A 12,500-nucleotide genomic window follows, 5' to 3' on the forward strand; every position below is an offset into this window, starting at 1 on the left:
CCGAATGGCAGTGCATCCCCTGGCTGGCACCACCCTTCCCTGGAATAGGCCCTGGTGCTGGCTGGTCCCTCCCGCGTACCGAGTCCCGGCCCGACCTGACCGGGTTCCGGGCAACTGAGGAGCAGCCCTTCTCACACGGCAGCTCGGCCTGGAAGAGAAGGGGCCGAGGGCCTGTGAGGGGACCCCGGCTCTTCTCGTTGGGAGGCGTGCGGGATGGGGAGCTGCCTGGCTCTTCCCTTCTGGCACCTCCGCCCCAGGGTGGTGTCAGGCTGATCCCCAGCCCGCTGGCACTGCTTGGGGTCGCCCGGCGACGGACGGTTTATGTGCAGGTGGGGCGAACCTCCCTCGTTGCCAGGTACCCGGTTCGACCCGGTCCCGTGTGGCCGGACTGAGGGGTTACTCGTGCGGTCCCTCCTGGGTTACCCTGGGAGGGATCGGCGGCTGCGGGGCTGCCTGCTCCTGTCGCTCCAGGTGGGTGGGTGGGGGTGGGCTCCCGGTCCGAGCTCCTGACAATGTTTTTTTTCTCCCCATGGTGCTGTCTGACTCCCAGAGGGGAAGTCTTGAACGGGGCGCCTTCCTCCCACCTCTCCTGCACCCGCAGGTGGGCAAACGTTTTCAAAAAGTTGCCTGTGACTCTTGGCGGTGGATCACTTGGCTCGCACGTAGATGAAGAACACAGTTAGCTGCAAGAATTAGTGTGAATTGCAGGACACATTGATCATCGACACTTCAAACGTACCTTGTGGCCCCGGGTTCCTCCCAGGCCTACGCCTGTCTGAGGGTCGCTCGATCATCAATCGCCCCGGGGCTTCCCCGGGACGGGCCGTTGCAGGATGAGCTACGCTTCCCCTTTGTCTCCCCACAAGGTCAGACCTCCCGATCGCCCGTGGCAGGGTCCCTCACCAGGTCCTGCCGCGGAGGTATGCCGCTGGTGTGCCTGGCCCCCTAGAAGGGGCCTGGCGACCGGTCTGCCCCGGGCCCATCCCGGGGCGCCTGGCTGTGTGCAGCATGTGGCTGTCTGTGGTGTCCCACCGGCTGCCATCGCGCACACGCATTGGGCGCCCTCCTCCGCAGCCGGCTTCCCGGCAAGTAGAAACCCCTCCAATGCGATCCGAGGAAAGAGGGTGCGGGCTGCCGGGAGGCCAGGCCTCTGCTCCGGCAGGGGGCTGGACTTCCCCGGCTCCCCCTTAACGCTCTGGCATTTTCTCCCGACTACGACCTCAGATCAGACGTGGCGACCCGCTGAATTTAAGCATTTTACTAAGTGGAGGAAAAGAAACTAACCAGGATTCCCCCAGTAACGGCGAGTGAAGAGGGAAGAGCCCAGCGCCGAATTCCCACCCGGCAGTGGGCACGGGAAATGTGGCGTACAGAAGACTGACTCCCCGGCGTCGCTCAGGAGGCCCAAGTCCTTCTGATCGAGGCTCACCCCGCAGACAGTGATAGGCCGGTAGCGGACCCCGGCGTGCCGGGATCGGGTCTTCTCGGAGTCGGGTTGCTTGGGAATGCAGCCCAAAGCAGGTGGTAAACTCCATCTAAGGCTAAATATGGGTGTGAGACCCATAGCCAACAAGTATCGTAAGGGAAAGTTGAAAAGAACTTTGAAGAGAGAGTTCAAGAGGGCATGAAACCGTCGAGAGATAAACGAGTGTGGTCTGTGCAGTCCGCCCAGAGGATTCAACACGGCGGGAAGGTCGGTGGCCCGGGAATTCCTGGATTCCCTCTGCGGGACTGGCACCCGGGCCCTACCCGGCCCCCGCAGGGCGCATTTCCTCCGTGGCAGTGCGCCGTGACTGGCTCCGGGTCGACTGGGAAGGCTTCGTGGTGGCAGGTGGCCATCGCTCCGGTGGAAGGTGTTACAGCCCCCCTGGCAGCAGCTTCGCTGTGTCCGCAGGACCGAGGGAGATTCAACCGCCTCCGCCCCTCCCCCAGGCACCCGTTCCCGGCCGCCCCTTGGGGCGCGCCGGGGCGGTTGAAGGGGGGATGGGGCCCCCTGCTCCCGGTGCGACTGTTGACTGGGGCGGTCTGTTCTCAGTGCACCCCAACCGCGTTGTGCCGATGGACGGGGAGGCGCACGCCGGGTGCCAGGGTCTGCGGCGATGTCGGTTACCCACCCGACCCGTCTTGAAACACAGACCAAGGAGTCTAACAACATGTGCACGAGTCGGAGAGCCGAGCAAAACCCTGTGGCGCAATGAAGGTAAGGGCCGTCGTGCTCCGGCTGAGGTGGGATCCTGCCACGCTTCCAGCGGCGGGCGCACCACCGGCGCGTCTCGCCCGCTCCATCAGGGAGGTGGAGAATGAGCGTGCGTGATAGGACCCAAAAGATGGTGAACTATGCCTGGGCAGGGCAAAGCCAGAGGAAACTCTGATGGAGGTTCCGTAGCGGCCCTGACGTGCAAATCGGTCATCCGACCTGGGTATAGGGGCGAAAGACTAATCGAACCATCTAGTAGCTGGTTCCCTCCGAAGTTTCCCTCAGGATAGCTGGCGCTCGGAGACCCCAGTTTCATCTGGTAAAGCGAATGATTAGAGGTCTTGGGGCCGAAACGATCTCAACCCATTCTCAAACTTTAAATGGGTAAGAGGCCCGGCTTACTGGCTTGGAGCCAGGCATGGAATGCGAGTTCCTAGTGGGACACTTTTGGTAAGCAGAACTGGTGCTGTGGGAGGAACCGAACGCCAGGTTAAGGCGCCCGATGCCGATGCTCATCAGACCCCAGAAAAGGTGTTGGTTGATATAGACAGCAGGACGGTGGCCATGGAAGTCGGAATCCACTAAGGAGTGTGTAACAACTCACCTGCCAAATCAACTAGCCCTGAAAATGGATGGCGCTGAGAGCCACCGGGGCTAAGCCGCGACGAGTAGGAGGGCCGCTACGGTGCGGCGACTCTGGATGCGAGCTGGGCCCTTCCTGTGGGTCACCCCAGCTGCGGTGGTCGCCTCTCCCCGTGCCCCCTCCCCGGGGGCGCAGGCCTGGCCTTTACCTCCCAGTGTTCCCGCTGGTAACTGTGCTAGACTCTGCGTAGAGAAGTCTATAGAGACAGGCCAAACAAGGTTCTATCATGGCAGCGAGCGTGATAGTGAGAAGTGGCGAAGCAAACAAACACAATTCCAGATGGGGTAGTTCCTGGAGAATAAAAACCCTGTTAAGATGGCGTAAGGAGGTGCTGTCTTTTCAAGAAATCATTAACCTCCTCACCGAATTTGACAAACCAGCACCCGCTTCAAACATGCAACAAGCAACAACGATTCAGGTCACGTTATAGGCCTTAGTTCACCCTCCGAAGCAGAAGAAGACACAACAGTAGACCTCAGCGAAACCATCGAGTTTGTGGCCTCCTCAGCCAAGAATGACATTGGTACAACCAACTTTGAAAATCTACCTGATGTGTACGAGGTCAGCAAAGAATTGATAACAAAGAAAAGTGACTACACAAAAAAAGTGACATATTGGAAATACCCACGAAAAGTATAAATGTGACTTGTGTGGAGACATATTGGGAACTTTTAAAGAATTGAGAAAACATGTCTCCAACAAGCATAAAGGCTTCTATCTCAAAACGTACTGTTCAAAATGTGACAAAGAAGTCGAATACCACAATATTGCATGCCATTATGCAAAATGTAAAGGAAGACCTCAAAAAGGAGAGTTGCCATTCCTGTGCAGCTTCTGTGACCTCAGATTTGGAACAAAGATTGGAGTTTCACAACATGCTCGGCATGCGCATCCAAGAGCGCAAAATGAGGCTAGACTAGCAACTCTAGCAAGCAGCAAACCATCAAAACTATGGTTACAGGAAGAAATACTGCTATTAGCAGAATTGGAAAAAGTGTATGAGCACATGAGAAACATTAATGCGCTGATAGTTCCGCATTTTGACAATAAAAATAATAAAGAAATTGCAGAAAAAAGAAGAGATAGAAGAGATAAGAGCTAATAATCGGCAAAGGATGTACTGCAAGCATCCAATATCTCTGAGAATGACTCCTGCGATGAACCAGGGATTGCAGTAAAAGTAACAACAGAAAGGCGCAGAGACTTTATCAATTGGAAACGAGCGCCAAAAATAAAAAACTTTGGTGAACTGAATGATAGAATCACAGAAATCGAGAAGTACACCAAAAACATCCAGCATCACGATGCTGCTATGGATCTGATGGATGAGATAGTGACTTATATATCAGTAAACACCAATTATATAAGTCCTGTACCAGCAAATCGTACCGAACCAACGAGCGAACCCAATAATGAGCCTTTAAACTCTGCTCAAGATGAGCAACCGACTGCCTCTGTACAAAACAGGATACCAAAGAAAGATAAGAAAAATGGAAGGCTCAATCGGACACACAAGAAAAATTATGCAAAAGCAAAGGACAGCTACAAAGAATACCAGGCAATGTTTCAAAAAGACAAACAGAAAATTGCCAGGATAATCACTGATGGGGCAGAAGATGCCACCTGCCAAATCAGTGCTGATGAAATCTTCCAATATTATAAAGACATAATTGAAAAAGAAAGCAAGAAAACCCCCAAATTCATCCCAATTGATAGGATACCAGATGAATGGGAAATTGGAAGTCTGTGTAAAGAAATTACACTGCGCGAAATAACTAAAGCCTTCGATGAATCAGATTTAAAGAAAGCAGTGGGGCCTGATAAGATTGGTCTGAATGACTTATATAAAGTGCATAGCAGTCAACCAAGACTGCTGCCCAGAATCTTATCGTCTTGGTTATCGATGAGAAGAGTACCAGACAGTATTAAAAAGAACCGGTCGATACTAATACCTAAGAATGTACCGATTAGCAAACTCAAAAAAATCAGTAATTGGCATCCAATTACCATCAGTACGGCATTCATGAAGTTGTTCACAAAAATATTAACTAAAAGACTCACATTTTTCGTTGAAATAAATACGAGACAAAAAGGCTTCATGAAGGTGAGAGGTTGTCTCGAATATCTGACTCTTCTGCAAAACATTATAAAAGGGGCACGAAAGAACAGAAGCTCGTTGGCAGTGGTGTTCATAGATATCTCAAAAGCTTTTGACTCTGTCAGCCATGGTCATATTCTACAGAGTCTTGAAAAACACAGAGTTCCATCATGCATCAGAGACATAATAAAAGACTTATACACTGACTCAACAACATTTTTCAAGGGAAAAAACAATGAAGCAACTCCAGAAATAACAATGAAGTCAGGAGTTAAGCAAGGTGACTCTTTATCCCCACTGCTGTTTAACATTGCCATGGATCCTCTGATCTGTGATCTTCAGAAAGACAGCAAGGGCTTCAAATTCGGCTCCGATGATCTCATTAAGCAAATCACCGCTCTTGCCTTTGCCGATGACATCGCAGTACTCAGCAACACCTTGGGAAGGAATGAGTACAAATCTGAAAATCATTGAAAAATTCAGTAAAACAACAGGCTTAAAACTTAATGTGAAAAAAACACATGGATTTTATATAAGTCATCATAAAGATAAGATCCTGGTTAACAACTGTAAACCATGGCAATTTGAAAAACAAAATATTGAAAACATTCATCCAGGAGGAAGTGAGAGATACCTCTGACTGAACTTTGATCCACACACCGGCCATTCAAGCAACAACAAAATTAATGAGGTTCTTGTTGACTGGGCTCAAAAACTCGACAATTTACCACTTAAGCCCATACAGAAAATAGAAATATTGTGTCAATATTTGATCCCTAAACTTAAACTGGAAATGACAGGAACAGAAGCTAAAACTTTAAACATTCTGGATCAAACAGTAAACAATTATGTCAAACATTTTCTACACCTACCTGCATACACATGTGATGGTCTCCTGTATTCGAAAAGATCCTTTGGGGGCCTCAGTATACCAAAGCTATGTACGACAATTGGTCTGAACAAAGTCAATAGCTTATTGTATCTCAGGGAAGCTCCAGATCTGTACATAGCTCATTCATTCATGTATGCAGGAGAAGTAATCAATGAAAAAATTGATAGCATCATCAAAACACACAAACTAAACATTTTAGACAGTAGATTTCTGAGTCATGAATTGAATTTGATAGCAACAAATGATTGGAGGAAAGAGGAATTCGAGAAATGGACAAATCTCCCTGTCCAAGGTGATGGTATAAAATACTTAGGGCCCGATTCACAGAACTAACTTAAGACAAAATCCTAAACTTACTACCATTTTGGTATTCACAGAAGGCACTTACTCATTTTGGTATTCACAGAAGGCACTTACTCATTTCGGTATTCACAGAAGTTAGGAGTCCTAACTTTAGGACTCCTAAATGCCTTCTGTGAATACCGTAAGTCTTAAAATTAGGATTTTTCGCAGTTTAGTAGTAGTATAGTTAGGACTCCTAACTTTAGGACTCCTAAATGCCTTCTGTGAATACCGAAATTCTTAAAATTAGGATTTTTCTCAATGTAGTAGTCCTAAGTTTAGGACTCCTAACTTTAGGACTCCTAAATGCCTTCTGTGAATACCGAAAGCCTTAAAATTAGGATTTTTCTCAGTTTAGTAGTAGTATAGTTAGGACTCCTAATTTTAGGACTCCTAAATGCCTTCTGTGAATACCGAAAGTCTTAAAATTAGGATTTTTCTCAATTTAGTAGTCCTAAGTCTAAACTTAGGACTACTAAATTGAGAAAAATCCTAATGTTAAGACTTTCGGTATTCACAGAAGGCATTTAGGAGTCCTAAAGTTAGGAGTCCTAACTATACTACTACTAAACTGCGAAAAATCCTAATTTTAAGACTTTCGGTATTCACAGAAGGCATTTAGGAGTCCTAAAGTTAGGACTCCTAACTTCTGTGAATACCGAAATGAGTAAGTGCCTTCTGTGAATACCAAAATGAGTAAGTGCCTTCTGTGAATACCAAAATGGTAGTAAGTTTAGGATTTTGTCTTAAGTTAGTTCTGTGAATCGGGCCCTTAGCAAGTAATCCAACCTCAAATTTTTGGATCAGCAAACATAATAAAAGAAAAGAAAATCAATACATAGCTGCGCTGATGTTGAGAGCAAATGTTCTGTATACTAGACAAACCATCACTAGGGGAAGAAATCGTACATTTGCTACTTGTAGATACTGCAAAGATGTGTGCGAAACAATTTCACATATTTCAGGTGCATGTCCTAAAACCAAGGACGTAATGATAAAAAGGCATAACAAAGTGTTGGAATTGCTAATTGATAGAGCAAAAAGGTGTGGGTGGATGACATACAGGGAACGTCATGTTAAAAATAGTCACGGTGAACTAAGAAAACCAGATGTAGTATTCAGCAAAAATGGTACTGCTGTAGTGGTTGATGTTTCAATTTGTTATGAAAACTCACAGAATTCCCTTGAATTAGTGTATGAGAGTAAAGTTAAATACTATCAGGATCTATCACAGCAAATCAAAGATCTTACCAAATGTAAAACTGTAAAATTTAATATCTTTATTGTCGGATGTCGGGGTATTTGGCCTCAATGTAATGATGTTGCTCTGGCTGATCTTGGTCTGCAAATGTCGTTCCCATTCAAGAAGAATGTTTGCCTGACTACTTTAAGGGACACTTTCAAAATGTGCCAAGTATTCATGGATCGCCCGCGAACTTCGGAGGTGGAGCACAGAACGTGACGAGCGTCAGGCGTCAGATTGTTAATGAGCCCTGTGGGCGGAGCCGAGCTGAGCCGAGCTGAGCGGTGTGGGCGGTTGTGAGCGACGGTGGCTAATGGCGAGGCTGAGACCGTGAGAGTCCGTGAGCAACTGATCGTGATTGGCGACCGCAGAGACCCGTAGAGACCCGGTAGATTTTGGAGATCCTGTGGGTGAGACCGGCGGCAGTAGTGGCGGCGGCAGAGGGCAGAGGGTGGATAGGCAGCGTCTGCTGTTAGCCCCGAGGAAGACAAGGAGTCTTGGCGGAGCAGTATCAAGTAAGTCGACTTGGGGAGCGTCGGGGTGTGTGGTCGTAACTGCCCTAAGACGCCAAGCTCTTCTATACGTCGCATTGTGCTCTTGCCCCTCCTCGCCCCCCTTGCCCTTGCCTCAGCCCCCGCTCTCACCGCCGCTTGTGGCCTCTTTATGCTCTTGGTTTTGTCTTGCTGGCTGCCTCCGGTTCCGGTCTCTCCGGTTCCGCATCTCGCCCGGCCCCGGCCAGCCTCGGACTTCTAGATCGCACATTTACCACTCTGCACCGCTCCGGGCCCCTGCTCGGCTCCCCCCACCTCAGCCAGCCAATTTGGCAGTTAGTCAGCTGTCCTGGTCGACTGATTGCACGCCAGTCAGTAAGCTCTGCCAGCCTTGGTTCTGCTCCCCCCGCACCCTCCATCCCCCCCAGCCTGTCGCTACCAATGTTGCTCCTACTGCCCAGGGGGAATTTGGCCCGCTTCCGCTGGCCCGGTCCCCCTCCCCTCGCCGCCGCGCTGCGACTTTACCGGTGATTCTAACTGGTTTTTGCCTGCCGGACAGTTGTGGGCGCGGAGTCTTGGGGGGGGTTAGGGTACTGGGAGTTTAACGGGGGGTCTTAGGCTTGAGGGTCTTTCCCTCTGGAGCAGTTGGGAGCAACTGATGGGAGGCCACGGGTAAGGGAATAGCAAGCGGTTGTGTAGGGACCAAGTAAGCGGGGGGTGCCCTTGCACATGCTGCTATAGTCAGCTGAGTCTGCTCTTTCCGTCCAGGCCAAGCTCGGATAAACCCAGTAAGCCTGTCCTGGAGGCAATTTGGTCTCTCACGCCCCCTCTTGTTCCTGCAAATACATCCCAGCTTGGTTGGCTCAGCTGGCAATCAAGGGTGTGCCTGACAAAGGGCTCGAGCGAGCCAGTCTATCAACCTACAGATTTTAACAAGCCTCGCACAACACCAGAAGCGATGAGATCCGGGAATATGAGAAAAGCACCTCCAGCTTTAAAACGAAAGAAATCAAAACGGTTGGCTGCAGTCGTGGAGTCTGCTCTAGCCATTCCGGCGATCGCACCAGATCCCTTGGTTTCACTGAAGGCCTCCAACCTGTCACCAAAGGGACGGCAACATACCAATAAAAGCAACATGCAACCATCCTATACATCCTCTGTGAGCACCTCAAAATCGTATTCGTTTCTGGACTATTTTAAAAAAGTACCCGAGGCAACTAAGTCTTGCGAACCAAACCAAGTCTCTGAGCCAAATATACAATTGTCTCATTTGTTTTCCAAATCATCTATCACTCCGGTTCATGATCCGGATGTTTTCATCTTTGGGTCAGCACCCGGTGTTCGGAAACCTTTTTCAGAATGTTCTACGATTACAACTCAAACACCGGTTTTAAGTCACCATCAACCCTCACCAAGTCAGTCTCCCCCCCCCCCATGACTCCGTTAATCAAGAGTACTGCTCTAATCAGCAATCTTTTGTGAGTCCAACTTATAATTTAAGTTTCCAAGCTCCGGATGTATCTCAATCAGAGAATCTTTTGGTTATGTCACTACATAACCCCCAGGAGTTTGAGATGGCTCCTATTGCGCCTCATTCTCATTTAATTTTTCCACAAATCCACGGACATAAAGACTTGATCCCCATCTTTGATACACTCAGTCCCGGTTCACCACAGGTCCTAAGTTTTCTGGAGGGGAGCCCAGACCAAGTTAAACCTCAACAGTGCTCACTCCCACCCCAAGCAGCAACTTCAGCCTTTCCAAAGGTTTTACAAAAAACAGAATTAAAAGACCAACGGCTAGTAGATCTGTCTCTTTCTTTTATGAACACCTCCAATTCACTTAACAACACTCCTAACTCTAGATCTAAAACGGAGCTTCACCATGATGCCGCTACAATCACGACCATCTGGCCTCAATTACTTCAGACTTTTCAATCTACAATCACGGCCCTAAATTATCACTCGGACAAATTGGACACCCAGGTGGACCTATTGAACACTTTCGCTTCGTTTACAGCAGGGATCGATAGTAAGCTGGACAAACTGAACAATCTAATAATGAGTGCGCAAGCATCTTCAAAATTGGTTCAGTCAGTCTGTTGTTGCTCACCTATTATTGATTCCCTTTCCTCGCTCCCAGACTTTCTAACTAGTGTCCTAAACGAAGTAAAACTGCTGAAGGGTGGCGGTGTTCTGTCTCGGCCTGATCAACCCCCTCGATCACTTCCAATTCACGAATCAGATACGGTGAATACCCCGTTACCAACAACCACTGGGTTACAGACGAGAGGGGAACAAAAACTTTCTATGACACAGACCGACCATCAAGATGACTCTCACCAAGCCCAAGGTTCTTCATGTCTGGCGGTACCGTTGGTACAAGCTGTTACAAGCCCTCAGACAGCAAATGGGCTTTCCAACTTCATTGATAGTAATATGGCAGGGTCAAGTGTCAATCCAGCTGTCGTTGTCCCCACCATCCCGGAAATGCTCCACCCTCCCTTGCTACCTTGTAGTAAGAGAGAGCGTAAACGTCAGCGAAAACAAAGGAACAAATCAATACTTAATACAAAAGTTGATCTTCCTAAATTATTCCCGTTGTTTTCAATCGCCACCAACAAAAACACCCCAAGTACTTTACAATCTCCAGCAACGCCAACAAGCTCTTCTCGAAGCCCCCATAAGGCAGATATAACCTCAACCACCAACCAACAGATTCCTCTGAGCAGTCTTGAGCGAAGCACCCCACCAGTGGAAAACCGGCTTTCAGTATCTCAGCCGGACATAAACAAACCAAGAGGCAACCCCAATGAGAGAATTACAATGAGGTCATTAGTCACAATACCCCAACCCCAATTAGCAGTGTTGCCAAGTCCATCTCGACATAGACCTACTTTCCATAATACAATCTTCAATAACACATCAATTTTATTGAAAGATTCTCGGACATCCGGGCAAGGCACACAGGACCTTCTACAATCTCATCAGAGAGCACACTTAGACTCCCCAAGTGCCAAATCCTTACAGCCCAACTTAATCCGGATCACCGATATCGCTAATAGTGACACACAGTACTTAAAAATTCTCCTTGCCCCCGAATACAAATCAAAAGGTCGGCAGGATATACTTAACAGATCAAATATAATTAAATTAGTAAACAGTGTTCCGGGTTTTGAGGCTTTGATTTCGGATGATATCGAGTCAATTGAATTTCTCCCTCCAAGGGGTACTCAACCCTCAGAGGTAACCGTGGTGGTTACCTCTGGTGGTCGTCCTTCTGCTCTCAATTGACAAGCCGTTTTCCATCTAGACAACATGTTCACAAGGCTCATTTTAGCCGCCAGTTCCAAATCTCCAGTCAAACAAGGGCATTGAAGAAATCTAGAGACAAAGCTCTGCGGATTCTCAAGATGTCCCCAGGAAACAATGAGTTATTGAATGGGTATAAAGCCAACCAAAAATTACTCAGGGAGGCAATACAAATTGATAAACGGCACCATCTAGCCCAATTTTGGTGCAAACTTTTATGGGAGAGCAAAAGCTGCAACTCTAAAAGATTCTGGGCCCTAATTAATCGCCAAAATTCTAGCTCATCTAGATTTGGGTCAGCAAATATTGCAGAAGCTGCCTGGTCTGCCTATTTGACAGACCACTTTAGGGCCGCAGAGGTCTCTGCGTCTACAGTTTTATGTGTCCCTAACCCATCAACAAACCAACAATTGATCAGGAGTAGGTCCATGGTCTGTTTAGACCCACGAAGTGAAGACCTGTAGGTCACCCAAGAAATGGTCACTAAAGTACTATTAAAAGCAAGATCAGTTGGCGCTCCGGGTCCAAATGGCCTACCACAGTCCTTGTTTAAGACAAACATTGACCTATGGTCGAGATACCTAACCAATCTTTTCAACTGTGCATTGACAAGTTCAACCATACCGGATTCATGGCGAGGGGCAATAATCCATCCGATCTATAAGTCAGGCTCTCATGCCTCTCCAAATAATTACAGACTAATAGCCCTGTTAGATATTGAAGCCAAGTTTTTTGCAGGAACACTATTGGAGGAACTGAGATATTGGGTAGAGCAGAATAATCTGATTCCAATGAACCAAACTGGCTTCACCGCTAACTCCTTTACCGTGACCAACCTACTGTCACTGTCTATTATTGTCGACAAAGCATTAGTCACATCTAGGATGGTTTTTTGTTATTTTGTAGATTTTAAAGCCGCATTTGATCGGGTACCAAGGGCCGCTCTATGGAAGAAGCTAAAAAAATGGGGGATCCCAGACAACCTTCTGGATGCGATCATCCAATTTCATTTGGGCACGTGGGTACAAGTGAAGTTGGGGACTGGCACACATCTCTCTCGGAAAATCATGACAACCAGAGGGGTCAAACAGGGATGTGTGCTGGCCCCCCTTCTTTTTAATTTGTTCATAGCTGATCTGCCATCCTCCCTCGAAGAAACAAACAGCCACTCGCCTAAGATGGGAGGTGTACCAATAAGTAATCTTTTATATGCCGATGACCTGGTCCTTTTCAGTTTGACACGGGTAGGGCTGCAAAGGCTACTAAACAAATTGGAAATTTAC

General features: G+C 48.0%; 1 non-coding gene and 1 pseudogene across 1 annotated transcript; both read left to right on the plus strand.

Moving 5' to 3' along the window:
* The first annotated feature begins 631 nt into the window (after nt 1-631).
* Nucleotides 632-785, plus strand: LOC146862762 (5.8S ribosomal RNA). The gene has a single exon (XR_014978691.1). It is a non-coding gene; the product is annotated as a 5.8S ribosomal RNA (ribosomal RNA).
* Nucleotides 786-2,136: 1,351 nt separating this feature from the next.
* LOC146862763 (28S ribosomal RNA) lies at nt 2,137-2,909 on the plus strand (annotated as a pseudogene; the record flags this gene model as incomplete).
* Nucleotides 2,910-12,500: the final 9,591 nt, after the last annotated feature.

The sequence above is a fragment of the Triturus cristatus genome, chromosome 2_2 (assembly GCF_964204655.1).
Source record: "Triturus cristatus chromosome 2_2, aTriCri1.1, whole genome shotgun sequence".
Taxonomy (NCBI): Eukaryota; Metazoa; Chordata; class Amphibia; order Caudata; family Salamandridae; genus Triturus; species Triturus cristatus.